Below are 16,052 nucleotides of genomic sequence, written 5' to 3' on the forward strand. Positions count from 1 at the left end.
TGGCTAAAATCCGATACCAACGAAATTCTAATAATTTCCAACATTCCCAACGACATTACAAAAGTACCAATCTATAAAATCGTTCCGTATCCAGACGAATTAAATAACATGTTAACAGATATGACATACGACAAGTACTACATAAAAAATGAAGAAGTATTTGTTAAAGAAACTAGATTGAAAACCAATGACAATTGTATAAAAGGAATTTTAATGCAAATTCCCACTAAATGTCCATATTCCAAAACTTTTCAAAACTTTCAAATAAACTTTATTGAACCCAATATACTAATCACATGGAATCTTCCAAAAACAACGCTAAACCAGAATTGTGTAAGCCAAGAAATCATAGCGGAAGGAAATACCATTATAAAAATCTACAACTGTTCAAACCAATTAAATGAATTTACAATATCAAACACAATGTTAGATTTTGCCCAGAATGTTTATGTCAACAACAACATAACTAAAATAAAACCACTGTCGTATGTCCAAACTAATGAAATAATTATGCAATACACCAAATATAGTAACCTATTACAAATAAGTCTACTAATTTCATTTGTCATAATTATATTAGTACTACTAAGTGCACTTGACACCCCGTCACTATACCGAGGGTAATCGCCTAGGGACAGGCTAATAACAAACGTTGGGGGAGTGACATATCCATAATTCCCCACATCCCATACACATTATGTTTATGTACAATTCATCCACCCCATCCACACAAGTAACAGGACCCCACTCAAGAATCAATAACTGTTTCTTCCCATACTCCAAGCTAGGGCCCCCCATAATATAAACAATGGACCACATTGTTTCATCAACATTAGAATCACGCCACTCTCGAGAAATCGATTCTTTAGAATCACGCCACTCATGAGGACCAATCAAAGCTAGACATAAAACCAAGGAGTATCACATTCCTAGCTCCGTCATGTAATGCAACACCGATCGCCAGCAGTGGATGCCTTTCATCAAAGCCGACGCATCCCCAAATATCGATCCAGGCACGTACGCCACCGACACGAAGATGCAGCCGAGGAAAGCAACGCCCGAAGCCAGAGTCGGGAGTTCCAAGAGAAGGGCTCATGGAAACTAGCCAGCAGCAGAGAGATCAGTTCCGTTTGAGACAAGCAGACGTAAAGTTAAGTCGGGGAATTCAACCAATCTTGTGACATAAAGAAATTAAGTACTAAAAATAAAATCTTTTTTAAAAACTAAATTTCGAGTTGCGGATATTTAACTATATAATATACATAAATATATAAATTGTACAAATACCATCGGGCATACTTTCAGGCGAAGAACACAAATATGCTTTCCTATCCGCCCGAAAAGCGACCACTACAAATCCCCCGGCCAAGATCACACTTTGGTGTTAATCACATCAAAGGGTGATAGACGCTTGGAGGAAAACCGTTAACCTGTATTAGGATGGTCACTGCTTTATGTCTTTAGCGTGGTATTTTCCGACTCTTCCAACTCGTAATAACTGTGACCAAGCCTACGTTTTATTCTAGCTTTTACAAAAGTAGGAGCTAGGCAGCTCCAAATATTCTGCCGACTTGAAGCAATCAGACTGCAGGTCTACCAATCCATCGCAGCTGAATGCCGATAGATCTTCGGTGTGCACCCGCGACAGAGCATCTGGGACAACATTTTGGCTACCTTTGCGGTGGAAAATTTTGAAATTGAACCCCTGCAATTTGAGAGCCCATCTTGCCAACCCAGAACTTAGGTCCGATTGTGACATTAGCCACTTCAATGATGCATGGTCGGTATGGATGGAGAACTCGTGTCCTTCCACATAAGCTCGAAACTTCTTCACACACATTATGGCTGCCAAACACTCTTTCTCCGTGACTGAATAGTTTCGCTTACACTGGTTCAGCTTGCGAGACATGAATGCGATTGGGATGTCATTACCATCGCTATCCGTTTGCATTAACACGCCGCCAACTCCGGTGTGGCTGACATCGCAATGAATGGCAAATGGAATGGTAAAGTCGGGGATATGTAGGACTGGTGCCTCGCACATTTGGTCTTTTAAACTTTCAAACGCCCTTTGCGCTTCGTTGGTCCATAAAAACAATCGACGTTGCTTTAGTGTATCTGATATTGGGGCAGCAATTCCGGCATAGTTTTTAATAAATTTATGGTACCATCCAGAGGCTCCCAAAAATCGTCGCACTTGCTTCACCGATCGAGGCACTGGAAACTCCCGAATAGCAGCAACTTTTTCGGGATCCGTTTGTATCATCCCATACCCTATCACGTGGCCCAGGTATTTCACTTCCTTCAGGCAAAATTTGCTCTTCTCTACGTTTATCGTCAGTCCAGCTTGAGACAGTCGGTCGGCCAGCGCTTTCAACACGGACATGTGCTTCTCGAAGGACTCCGAAATCACCAATAAGTCGTCGAAATAAATGAAAATCTCATTTCGCAAAGATGGTGGGATAACTTTATCCATCAGTTTGGACATGGTCTGTGGGGCATTGCATATACCAAACGGCATCACCGTGAATTGATATAGCGGCTTCCCAGGCACAGCAAAAGCCGTCTTCTCCCGAGCCCTTGGAGTAAGCGGAATCTGCCAGTAAGCATCTTTAAGATCGATGCTTGAAATTGTAGGCCGTCTAACCCGGGAATTGTAGTGACCAATATCGGTGCGTGAGTGAACTGTATAGGTATAAAAACACAAACCCGGTGATTTAATGTAACTCTTTTTTATTAGCTGCGCGTCCGTCTCTCACAATCGCCATTTACAAAGTGCACTCACTCTCTTCTCGATGTTTCTTATCCGATATCTCACTATTGGTATTTCCCACCGAGTGTATCGATGGTGCGGTAAATACCAATGCGCGCTGTATGCTATTTTAAATACTAGTTGAATGCCTCACTAATTATTACCTTGCTACAAAATGAACTGCGCTTTTGGAAGTCTACTTAAAATGCCATCAATGAGGGGCATAGGGTAAGCATTTTTGACTGTTACTCCGTTAACTTTCCGGCTATCAAGGCAAAGGCGAACCTTACCTGGATTACGCACAATTACTACAGGGGAAGACCACGGGCTATCTGATTCTTCAATCACACCAAGGCCTAACATTCGGTCCAACTCTTCGTATATACATTTTTCGACTGCAGGCGACACTGCGTAGTGACGTTGTTTTATGGGCCGAGTCTCTGAAATTTCTATGTCATGTGTAAGCCAGTTTGTCTTTCCTAATCCTTTTTCGGCAAACGAAGGGAACATCTGTACTATCGCTACTAGTTCCTTCTGCTGTAATTCCGACAAAGGTATTTGCATCGGGTTGTCAAGGTTTATAGCCGCCAAACTGTTATTATTCGCTTTGCTCATTAGGAAGAACGGCAGTAGATTAAAGCTTCTCCAAAAGTCTATTCCTAGATATAACTCCTGCGATAACGATGGTACAAGATAAAGGCATATTCGTTTGGAATTTCCCCGAAAGCAAATGAGTGTGTAGATCCTACCTAGAATAACTTGCTTTTTCCCATCTGCGGTTTGCACGGCTGACTTCATCGGCTTGACCTCAGGGTTTGTTCGAGCTAACTCTTCTGCAAATTTACCCCCAAGGCAGCTGATTGAGGCGCCTGTGTCCATTATTCCACTTATCGTCTTGCCAAACAGAGTGACATTGGCGTAGGGTCGTAGGTCAGTTATATTAGTAATAACAGAGGCTAATAATGCTCTGCGCGCATTTTTACTCTGCGTGCGGAACAGCTTCCTACGCTTACGGCTTCGAGTTTTGCTAGGCGCAGGGGTCGTTTCCTGATCGTCGTCCTGTACTGGTATCATATTGGTCGTTATCATGTCAGGAGGTAGGGGGAGTGAGCTTGACGTAGCCCGGTTACTCCGTATTCGTCGCCTTCGACACTAATTTGCGTGCACTCGATATCGGTGCACGAGCCAACTCGTTTTTTGACGAGCTACATTTTCGGCACGATGGTTTATATGTGTCCCGCTTACCACATCCATAACAGAATACTTTACGCTCTGCTTCGCACTCTTGATATCGGTGGCCTTGTTTATTGCAATTCCAGCAAGAAAGCGTCATCGCGTCGATATCAAAAGCGTCAGCTTCTTCCGAATCGGCTTCTGCCAGACCTTCTGTCTGTATGGACATTTCGTTCACCTGATTGCGAGGAACAAATCGTCGAGTAGCCGGGATTGGCTTAGCAGTATTTTCGATGAACCTTTCACGCTTGCGGACCACTTGTCGCAACTGCACAATGTTCGGTATGGGCACATATAAAATCTCATGTTGTATCTCATTGAGCAGATTTGCTCGCAACACCTCTAACAAGGACTGCTCGGTCATCGGCTGCACGAGCTTGTCTGCAAGCGCCACTATGGCCTCATAAAAACTGTCAAACGGTTCGTTGACTTTCTGCTTCCTCTGGGTGATCGCAGTTCTGATTTCTAAATCAAAAATATTCAAAATACAAAAATATTTCAAAACTTCGCCACACCCCCTCCGCCCCCGCAAAGGACGAAAATCTGGGGATATTCAAAAATCTCAGAGACTATTAAGGCTAGAGTAACCAAACTTGGTATCCGCACTTCTGTTAGATCTTACTATAAAACGTGTATCTCAAAATTTCGCCCCACCCCCTTCCGCCCACACAAAGAACGAAAATCTGTTGCATCCACAATATTGCACATTCGAGAAAACTAAAAACGCAGAATCATAGATAATGACCATATCTATCAGATTGCTGAATCTGGATCAGATCAGATCATTTTTATAGCCAATAGGAACAAATCAATTTGCAGTGGCTACGCAGCGCCCGACGTCACGCTCAGACTGATTTTCTGTCTCTCTCGCACGCACTCTTTGTCGTGTCGTTTAATATTAGCGGCGTCTGCCGGAGGAGAGCCATACTGACTTAGTATCGGGTATAACTGTAGAGTTGCGGTGTCCGCAGCAACTCACAACGTTCCCCCTCGTTCTGTCTACAATTATCACTAAGTATATCCAACTACACAAAAACAGACAAATTAACGGACTGCGAGGTTCAAGGGAATGCGAGTCACGGTGGGATCTTACTGGCCTCAGTGGCTTTCAGTGGGCGGTGTATACCTATGTATGTGAGCACATCTCTTACAGTTTTTTTTTTTTTTTTACCCGATACTCAAAATGAGTATTGGGGTATATTAGATTTGTGGTAAAAGTGGATGTGTGTAACGTCCAGAAGAAATCGTTTCCGACCCCATAAAGTATATATATTCTTGATCAGCATCAATGTCTGTCTGTCCGTCTGTCCGTCCGTCCGTCTGTGCGTCTGTCCGTCCCTATCAGCGCCTAGTGCTCAAAGACTATAAGAGCTAGAGCAACGATGTTTTGGATCCAGACTTCTGTGATATGTCACTGCTACAAAAATATTTCAAAACTTCGCCCCGCCCACTTCCGCCCCCACAAAGGACGAAAATCTGTGGCATCCACAATTTTAAAGATACGAGAAAACCAAAAACGTAGAATAGTAGAGAATGACCATATCTTTAAGACTGCAGAATCTGAATTGGATCGTATTATTATTATAGCCAGCATCAAGAAAACAATTTCATTTTTTCTCGCCCTGTCTCTCTCTAACACACACGTAGCATAGGCGGCTTTGCTTAGAGTAAAACATTAGCGCCTAGATCTCAGAGACTATAAGAGCTAGAGCAACCAAATTTGGTATCCACACTCCTAATATATCGGACCGAGACGAGTTTGTTTCAAAATTTCGCCACACCCCCTTCCGCCCCCGCAAAGGACGAAAATCTGGGGATATTCAAAAATCTCAGAGACTATTAAGGCTAGAGTAACCAAATTTGGTATCCGCACTTCTGTTAGATCTTACTATAAAACGTGTATCTCAAAATTTCGCCCCACCCCCTTCCGCCCACACAAAGGACGAAAATCTGTTGCATCCACAATATTGCACATTCAAGAAAACTAAAAACGCAGAATCATAGATAATGACCATATCTATCAGATTGCTGAATCTGGATCAGATCAGATCATTTTTATAGCCAATAGGAACAAATCAATTTGCAGTGGCTACGCAGCGCCCGACGTCACGCTCAGACTGATTTTCTGTCTCTCTCGCACGCACTCTTTGTCGTGTCGTTTAATATTAGCGGCGTCTGCCGGAGGAGAGCCATACTGACTTAGTATCGGGTATAACCGTAGAGTTGCGGTGTCCGCAGCTGTGTTGGGGCTGCTCACCTCCAAGCGGAAACTACAGAAAAAGTCGGAAAATCTAACTTCGAGGCTCCTAGCACTGTCGAAGGCCGGTACTCACGTTTTCGATTAGAGCCCAATCTGCTTTCTTGGGTTCTTTTTTTCCGATCGAGTGCACTTTGGTTTCACACCACGGTTATTTACGGCGGTTTAATTTTATTTATATTATTTTTATTTTTCTCACCGCGCAACTGAATGCTTGTACGGCCACGAGGAGAAAGAAAGATTTGGGCGGATCTACTGACCAACAAAAATTTTGTTCTCCGGATCTGCCTTTGCACGATCCTTCGCCATTCACCTTGAATGGTTATGGACATGGTGGGGAGATTTTTGTACGTTTTTAAGCATATTCTTAATGTCAACCCTAGGTGGCGCTAGCCCCCACACGACCAGGAACATTCAACATGTAACACCACAACAAGAAATTAAGCCAACCTAAGTATAAACTAACTATGGGGATTAAACTTAATAATTAATAAGTATCTCGGTGAGGTGTGATATATACTTGTATAAATAATATAATATATATAAATATATTTATATATATAGTGACATATCCATAATTCCCCACATCCCATACACATTATGTTTATGTACAATTCATCCACCCCATCCACACAAGGTAGGGCTCAGAATCCATTCAATCAGCAAATATCTCAAAACCAAGCTAGTGGGAGTGGACCCAACAAACCTACTAAAAGAGGGAGGGAGAGCCAGAGTGGGTAAACGAAGATGGACGTAAATTTTCATCAAGCCGCCTCGGAAGAAACCGAGGAGGACCCTATATAAACATTACCATTAATAAAAGAATATTAAGGTGCATCGCTGACTCGGGATCATCGATCAACATCATGAATAGATAAAAGACGATAACCTTACGGTCCAAACCATCAATGGACCTGTCCGTTTAACTAAGAGTATAATGAGGAATGCGAACAAAACATGTCCGTCCGAACGAAAGTTCTACATACATAACTTTTCCGAAAATTATGATATTTTATTAGGAAGAGAATACTTGATGGCAAGTAAAGCCGTCATCGATTACAGAAATGACACTGTAACACTAGGAGCTAGGTCGTACCCAATCATTCAGAGTGGAGAAGCTATTGAAGCCGGCAAGACCGCACAGAAGTGCACTGATCCCTCTACAAAAGAAGAGAAGATCGCACCTAAGTGCCTTGACCCATCTTCAGAGGGAGATCAATACTTCGCTTCCGCTCTAGACAGTGAATTAAGGGAATGTAATCAATTAAGATTGGAACACTTAAACGACGAAGAGAGGGAAGAGTTAAAGAAGGTCTTATATGAGTTTAAGGATGTGCAGTACAGAGAAGGTGACAATTTGACTTTCACAAGTACATTCAAGCACGAGATCAAAACTCAACATGAAGACCCGGTCTACAGACGACCATACAAATATGCCCAGATACATGATCAGGAGGTAAACCAGCAAATCAAAGATATGATCAGGCAGGGAATAATTCGAAAGTCGAATTCTCCTTACTGCTCGCCCATATCTATGATTCCGAAGAAGATAGATGCTTCAGGAAAGCAAAAATATCGAATGGTAGTAGACTATAGAAGTCTAAATGAAATAACAGTTAAGGACAAATTCCCAACTCCACGAATGGATGAAATCCTAGACAAACTAGGTAAATGTCAGTATTTTACGACAATCGATTTAGCAAAAGGTTTCCATCAAATACCCATGGAACCTAGCTCAATCCCCAAAACTGCGTTCTCCACTAAGCATGGACATTACGAGTTCACTCGTATGCCCTTTGGGCTAACCACTGCCCCAGCTACCTTCCAAAGATGTATGAACAATCTGCTAGAAGAGTTAATCTTCAAAGATTGCTTTGTATACTTAGATGACACCATTATATTTTCCACTTCATTGGAAGAACACTTGTTGTCACTAAGGAGAATATTTGGAAAGTTGAGAGACGCCAACTTGAAGCTACAAATGGATAAATGTGAATTCATGAAAAAGGAAAGTGAATTCCTAGGTCATGTAGTCACTACTGAAGGAATAGTACCAAATCCAGGCAAAATCTCTGCCATTGTCAAATTTCCAATACCAGAAACGACTAAACAAATAAAGTCATTCTTAGGTCTGTGCGGGTTCTACAGGAAATTCATTCCTAATTTTGCAAACATAGCAAAACCCATGACACTCAAACTAAAGAAAGGAGCTGTCATAGACCCCAAGGAAGAAAAGTACGTCGAGGCATTTGAGAGACTAAAAGTACTCATCACCTCAGACCCTATCCTTGCGTTCCCAGACTTTGACAAAATGTTCACGGTAACAACCGACGCTAGTAACATAGCATTGGGAGCGGTTTTGTCACAAGAACACAAACCGATCTGCTACGCTAGCAGAACCCTAAATGAACATGAAATAAACTATTCAGCCATCGAAAAGGAATTATTAGCGATCGTATGGGCAAGTATTTCCGTTCATACCTGTTCGGTAGAACATTCGAGATACAAAGCGATCATAAACCCTTGATTTGGTTGAACAACCTCAAGGAGCCAAATATGAAATTACAAAGGTGGAAAATAAAACTGAATGAGTTTGATTTTAAAATGAAATATCTACCAGGCAAAGAAAATCATGTAGCTGATGCCTTATCAAGGGTAAAGATTAATGAAAATCTCCTTGGAGAAGCTTCCAATAGCGTTGGTGCAACTGTACATAGCGCACAGGAAGACAATCTAAATCACATTGCTATCACGGAAAGACCAATTAACTATTACAATCGGCAAATTGAGCTAATAAAAGGCAATGAAGATAAGGTAGAAACAATTCGTTATTTTCACAAGCTAATCATCAAGATCACGTATAAGGAAATGACTAACACCTTAGCGAAGGATATAATAAAGGAATATCTATGCACCAACAAGAGCGCATTATATTTCCATAACGAAATAGATTTTCCTCCATTCCAAAAATTTAGAAATTATTTAGAAATCATTAATTCTAACAATATAACCAAAGCTATTAAATCAAGCACGTAACTCCTAGATATTCAGAATTACGCTGAATTTAAAGAAACCATATTAAAGAATCATAAAGGCTTACTCCATCCAGGGATAGAGAAAACCGTCAATTGGTTTAGGGGAAAATACTATTACCCGGATTATCAAAAACTAATCCAAAACATCATAAACGAATGTCCTTCTTGTAATATTGCCAAAACAGAGCATAGAAATACGAAGTTGGCATTCGAAACTACACCGGAAATACTGAACATCAGAGAGAAATACGTCATAGATTTCTATATGGTTGGTAACCAACAGTTCCTATCATGTATTGACGTATTTTGTGTGGACGTTGACATGCAATGACTGCATCTTTCGAGAGGCGATGCAGTTACTGCACCGTCAAGTGGCCCGTGTGACACCAGCAGAAGGCTGTTACGCGCGGATCCCAGGCAAAACGCAGCCCTCCTCCCGACCAACCGACCGAGGGGCGCTGCCGCATGACGCGCGGTGCGTAGCCGAACCAAACGCGAACATGCAAGAAAGATAGCTATTAGACTAACATTCGAGGAAAATTAGTACTAAACTTACTAAGAAACTAAGCATGCAATCAAAGTACAAATACCACTGCAGTTACTAATTAATAGAAAGGTGTGTAAGGATTAATAATTTAATAAGAGGAAGAGAATTAGTGGTGGATATAATATGGTAGAGGGAATTATAATCCGAGCATAAGACCCTAAACGGTTCATGCAAGGAATAATTCGATCTACAAAGTGGAAGGATACTCGAAGTTTGCCACTCTAGTAGAAGTAAAAAGTCGTGACTGGTTAGAAGCAAAAAGAGCCATCATGAAAGTTTTTAACGAGATGGGCAAACCAATTGAAATCAAAGCCGATAAAGATTCAGCTTTTATGTGCACAGCATTGCAAGCATGGCTGAATGCGGAAAACGTCAAAATAGAGATCACTTCCAGCAAAAATGGAATATCTGACGTAGAAAGATTTCATAAAACAGTAAATGAAAAATTAAGAATAAAATCTAGCAAGGATAACCCAGAAGATAGATTCACGAAGTTTGAATTAATTCTTTATACTTATAATCATAAAACCAAACATAATACCACAAATAGGACACCAGCTGATATATTCATTTATGCAGGCTCACCTGATTATGACACCCAACTAAATAAAGTGAATAAAATCACTCAATTAATAAAAACCGCATAGAGTATGAAGTAGATACCCGCTATAAACTATCACCTCTAGTTAAGTCTAAGGTAACAAATCCTTTCAAAAGGACAGGCGAAATTAGACAGGTAGACGAAAAACATTATGAAGAAAAGAATAGGGGTAGGAAAATAACTCATTATAAATCAAAATTCAAGAAAAAGGAGAAATCTAATAGAAGCAAATATAATAATTGCAGAGAAACCGAGGAAGTTAATGGAATCGGCGAACTTCAACACAATTAAAATCCTCATCTTCCTCATAATTACCATCGTAATGGCACAGGGCCAAAACATAGAAATAAATCCTATAAAATCCCAAAACGGATATATGATATTCAAAACTGGATCGATTAACATACCTATCAATTACGAATACCATTATCTAACTGTTAATGTATCTAAAACCGAAGAACTATACCAAAATTTATTAATGCAAGCCACTAAATTCCAGGACATAATCCAAATAAAATATCTAGTAGACAAATTGCAAAGAGAAATGACGGGCTAAAAATAACCAAAAGAAATAAAAGAGGCCTAATCAATATAGTAGAAACAGCCTACAAATATCTCTTTGGAACACTAGATCAGGAAGATAAAGTCGATTTGGAACAAAAAATAGAAAATTTAGCCAGCCATAGCATTCAAATGAATTAACTAAATTTGGTAATAGATGCAGTTAATAGCGGAATAAACGTTATAAACAAACTAAATGAAGAAAAAGACAGGAATCAACAAATAGAAATTTTGATATTCAATCTACAACATTTCACAGAATATATCGAAGATATAGAACTAGGTATGCAATTAACTAGGCTCGGTATATTTAATCCAAAATTATTAAAACAAGACTACCTGGAACAAATAAATTCTGAGAAAATACTAAATATAAAAACCTCCACATGGCTAAAATCCGATACCAACGAAATTCTAATAATTTCCAACATTCCCAACGACATTACAAAAGTACCAATCTATAAAATCGTTCCGTATCCAGACGAATTAAATAACATGTTAACAGATATGACATACGACAAGTACTACATAAAAAATGAAGAAGTATTTGTTAAAGAAACTAGATTGAAAACCAATGACAATTGTATAAAAGGAATTTTAATGCAAATTCCCACTAAATGTCCATATTCCAAAACTTTTCAAAACTTTCAAATAAACTTTATTGAACCCAATATACTAATCACATGGAATCTTCCAAAAACAACGCTAAACCAGAATTGTGTAAGCCAAGAAATCATAGCGGAAGGAAATACCATTATAAAAATCTACAACTGTTCAATCCAATTAAATGAATTTACAATATCAAACACAATGTTAGATTTTGCCCAGAATGTTTATGTCAACAACAACATAACTAAAATAAAACCACTGTCGTATGTCCAAACTAATGAAATAATTATGCAATACACCAAATATAGTAACCTATTACAAATAAGTCTACTAATTTCATTTGTCATAATTATATTAGTACTACTAAGTGCACTTGACACCCCGTCACTATACCCGAGGGTAATCGCCTAGGGACAGGCTAATAACAAACGTTGGGGGAGTGACATATCCATAATTCCCCACATCCCATACACATTATGTTTATGTACAATTCATCCACCCCATCCACACAAGTAACAGGACCCCACTCAAGAATCAATAACTGTTTCTTCCCATACTCCAAGCTAGGGCCCCCCATAATATAAACAATGGACCACATTGTTTCATCAACATTAGAATCACGCCACTCTCGAGAAATCGATTCTTTAGAATCACGCCACTCATGAGGACCAATCAAAGCTAGACATAAAACCAAGGAGTATCACATTCCTAGCTCCGTCATGTAATGCAACACCGATCGCCAGCAGTGGATGCCTTTCATCAAAGCCGACGCATCCCCAAATATCGATCCAGGCACGTACGCCACCGACACGAAGATGCAGCCGAGGAAAGCAACGCCCGAAGCCAGAGTCGGGAGTTCCAAGAGAAGGGCTCATGGAAACTAGCCAGCAGCAGAGAGATCAGTTCCGTTTGAGACAAGCAGACGTAAAGTTAAGTCGGGGAATTCAACCAATCTTGTGACATAAAGAAATTAAGTACTAAAAATAAAATCTTTTTTAAAAACTAAATTTCGAGTTGCGGATATTTAACTATATAATATACATAAATATATAAATTGTACAAATACCATCGGGCATACTTTCAGGCGAAGAACACAAATATGCTTTCCTATCCGCCCGAAAAGCGACCACTACAAATCCCCCGGCCAAGATCACACTTTGGTGTTAATCACATCAAAGGGTGATAGACGCTTGGAGGAAAACCGTTAACCTGTATTAGGATGGTCACTGCTTTATGTCTTTAGCGTGGTATTTTCCGACTCTTCCAACTCGTAATAACTGTGACCAAGCCTACGTTTTATTCTAGCTTTTACAAAAGTAGGAGCTAGGCAGCTCCAAATATTCTGCCGACTTGAAGCAATCAGACTGCAGGTCTACCAATCCATCGCAGCTGAATGCCGATAGATCTTCGGTGTGCACCCGCGACAGAGCATCTGGGACAACATTTTGGCTACCTTTGCGGTGGAAAATTTTGAAATTGAACCCCTGCAATTTGAGAGCCCATCTTGCCAACCCAGAACTTAGGTCCGATTGTGACATTAGCCACTTCAATGATGCATGGTCGGTATGGATGGAGAACTCGTGTCCTTCCACATAAGCTCGAAACTTCTTCACACACATTATGGCTGCCAAACACTCTTTCTCCGTGACTGAATAGTTTCGCTTACACTGGTTCAGCTTGCGAGACATGAATGCGATTGGGATGTCATTACCATCGCTATCCGTTTGCATTAACACGCCGCCAACTCCGGTGTGGCTGACATCGCAATGAATGGCAAATGGAATGGTAAAGTCGGGGATATGTAGGACTGGTGCCTCGCACATTTGGTCTTTTAAACTTTCAAACGCCCTTTGCGCTTCGTTGGTCCATAAAAACAATCGACGTTGCTTTAGTGTATCTGATATTGGGGCAGCAATTCCGGCATAGTTTTTAATAAATTTATGGTACCATCCAGTGGTTCCCAAAAATCGTCGCACTTGCTTCACCGATCGAGGCACTGGAAACTCCCGCATAGCAGCAACTTTTTCGGGATCCGTTTGTATCATCCCATACCCTATCACGTGGCCCAGGTATTTCACTTCCTTCAGGCAAAATTTGCTCTTCTCTACGTTTATCGTCAGTCCAGCTTGAGACAGTCGGACGGCCAGCGCTTTCAACACGGACATGTGCTTCTCGAAGGACTCCGAAATCACCAATAAGTCGTCGAAATAAATGAAAATCTCATTTCGCAAAGATGGTGGGATAACTTTATCCATCAGTTTGGACATGGTCTGTGGGGCATTGCATATACCAAACGGCATCACCGTGAATTGATATAGCGGCTTCCCAGGCACAGCAAAAGCCGTCTTCTCCCGAGCCCTTGGAGTAAGCGGAATCTGCCAGTAAGCATCTTTAAGATCGATGCTTGAAATGAACTGCGCTTTTGGAAGTCTACTTAAAATGCCATCAATGAGGGGCATAGGGTAAGCATTTTTGACTGTTACTCCGTTAACTTTCCGGCTATCAAGGCAAAGGCGAACCTTACCTGGCTTACGCACAATTACTACAGGGGAAGACCACGGGCTATCTGATTCTTCAATCACACCAAGGCCTAACATTCGGTCCAACTCTTCGTATATACATTTTTCGACTGCAGGCGACACTGCGTAGTGACGTTGTTTTATGGGCCGAGTCTCTGAAATTTCTATGTCATGTGTAAGCCAGTTTGTCTTTCCTAATCCTTTTTCGGCAAACGAAGGGAACATCTGTACTATCGCTACTAGTTCCTTCTGCTGTAATTCCGACAAAGGTATTTGCATCGGGTTGTCAAGGTTTATAGCCGCCAAACTGTTATTATTCGCTTTGCTCATTAGGAAGAACGGCAGTAGATTAAAGCTTCTCCAAAAGTCTATTCCTAGATATAACTCCTGCGATAACGATGGTACAAGATAAAGGCATATTCGTTTGGAATTTCCCCGAAAGCAAATGAGTGTGTAGATTCTACCTAGAATAACTTGCTTTTTCCCATCTGCGGTTTGCACGGCTGACTTCATCGGCTTGACCTCAGGGGTTGTTCGAGCTAACTCTTCTGCAAATTTACCCCCAAGGCAGCTGATTGAGGCGCCTGTGTCCATTAATCCACTTATCGTCTTGCCAAACAGAGTGACATTGGCGTAGGGTCGTAGGTCAGTTATATTAGTAATAACAGAGGCTAATAATGCTCTGCGCGCATTTTTACTCTGCGTGCGGAACAGCTTCCTACGCTTACGGCTTCGAGTTTTGCTAGGCGCAGGGGTCGTTTCCTGATCGTCGTCCTGTACTGGTATCATATTGGTCGTTATCATGTCAGGAGGTAGGGGGAGTGAGCTTGACGTAGCCCCGGTTACTCCGTATTCGTCGCCTTCGACACTAATTTGCGTGCACTCGATATCGGTGCACGAGACAACTCGTTTTTTGACGAGCTACATTTTCGGCACGATGGTTTATATGTGTCCCGCTTACCACATTGTAGGGGCCGAATTAAGGGAACGAGTGTAGAACATCACGGATAAGCATAGTTTTCTTTTGGTAATGCTTAAAAGTGCAGAGACATAGTAACTCCGAAAGTGGATCGTAAGCTGCAAGCTTTCCGAAAAGCTTTCTAAAGAGAGTCGGCGCGCAGCGCACGCATTTAAGCGAAAGACGTCACGTTTACCTTGACCCAAGAGAGTAGCGTAGCGTAGGGAGAGCATAGATTAAAAGCTTGCCCAAAAGTTCGCTCAAATGGGCGAAAGATCATCCGATTATGCAGTTTAAATTCCCAACATCATCCGATTATGCAGTTAAAGTTCCTAAGATCATCCGATTATGCAGTTAAAATTCCCCAAATATCATCCGATCTTCGAGCTTTTGGTTCGGTACCGCTTGGCTGAACTTGCAGAAGTTGGGCTGGAGTATTGACAAAGAATCGATTGATTAAAGCGGACGTGTTTGTGCTATACTCGGGAATAAATAAATATATATATATATATATATTTAGCCAACGAACAGTTCTGGCAACTACGCCATACCTCGTGAACCGAGTTCAATAAAGACCCAGAATCAGGAGTAATTAACCAGGAAAGCAGTGTAAAGAAAAGAAAACATAGCTGGTATGTCCGTGATTAATTTGGAAAGTGTTCGTGGTAAAATATATATATATGAATTTGTGTTATAGGACGGCGGCCCGTAGCCACGGTACCGCTCGTGCGATCATCAGTCGCATAGGAGTGCATATACGGTGTGGTCTATGAGAGGAGTGTTGCCGGTGGATTGATAAGACAAGTAGTAAACCCGCGGGAGGCACCGAGCAGCGAAACCTGCAGCTTGACGTTGTCCGTCGAAAGCCTCAACAACCGTGTGGATGCACGGCGAAAACCAAGAGGCGCCTCCGGACCCTTATTTTTGGCGCCGTTGACGCCACCCGTTTATCGAGCCTCCAATGAGAGTGTAGTCCGCAG

This window comes from Drosophila miranda (genome assembly GCF_003369915.1).
Source record: "Drosophila miranda strain MSH22 chromosome Y unlocalized genomic scaffold, D.miranda_PacBio2.1 Contig_Y1_pilon, whole genome shotgun sequence".
Classification (NCBI taxonomy): domain Eukaryota; kingdom Metazoa; phylum Arthropoda; class Insecta; order Diptera; family Drosophilidae; genus Drosophila; species Drosophila miranda.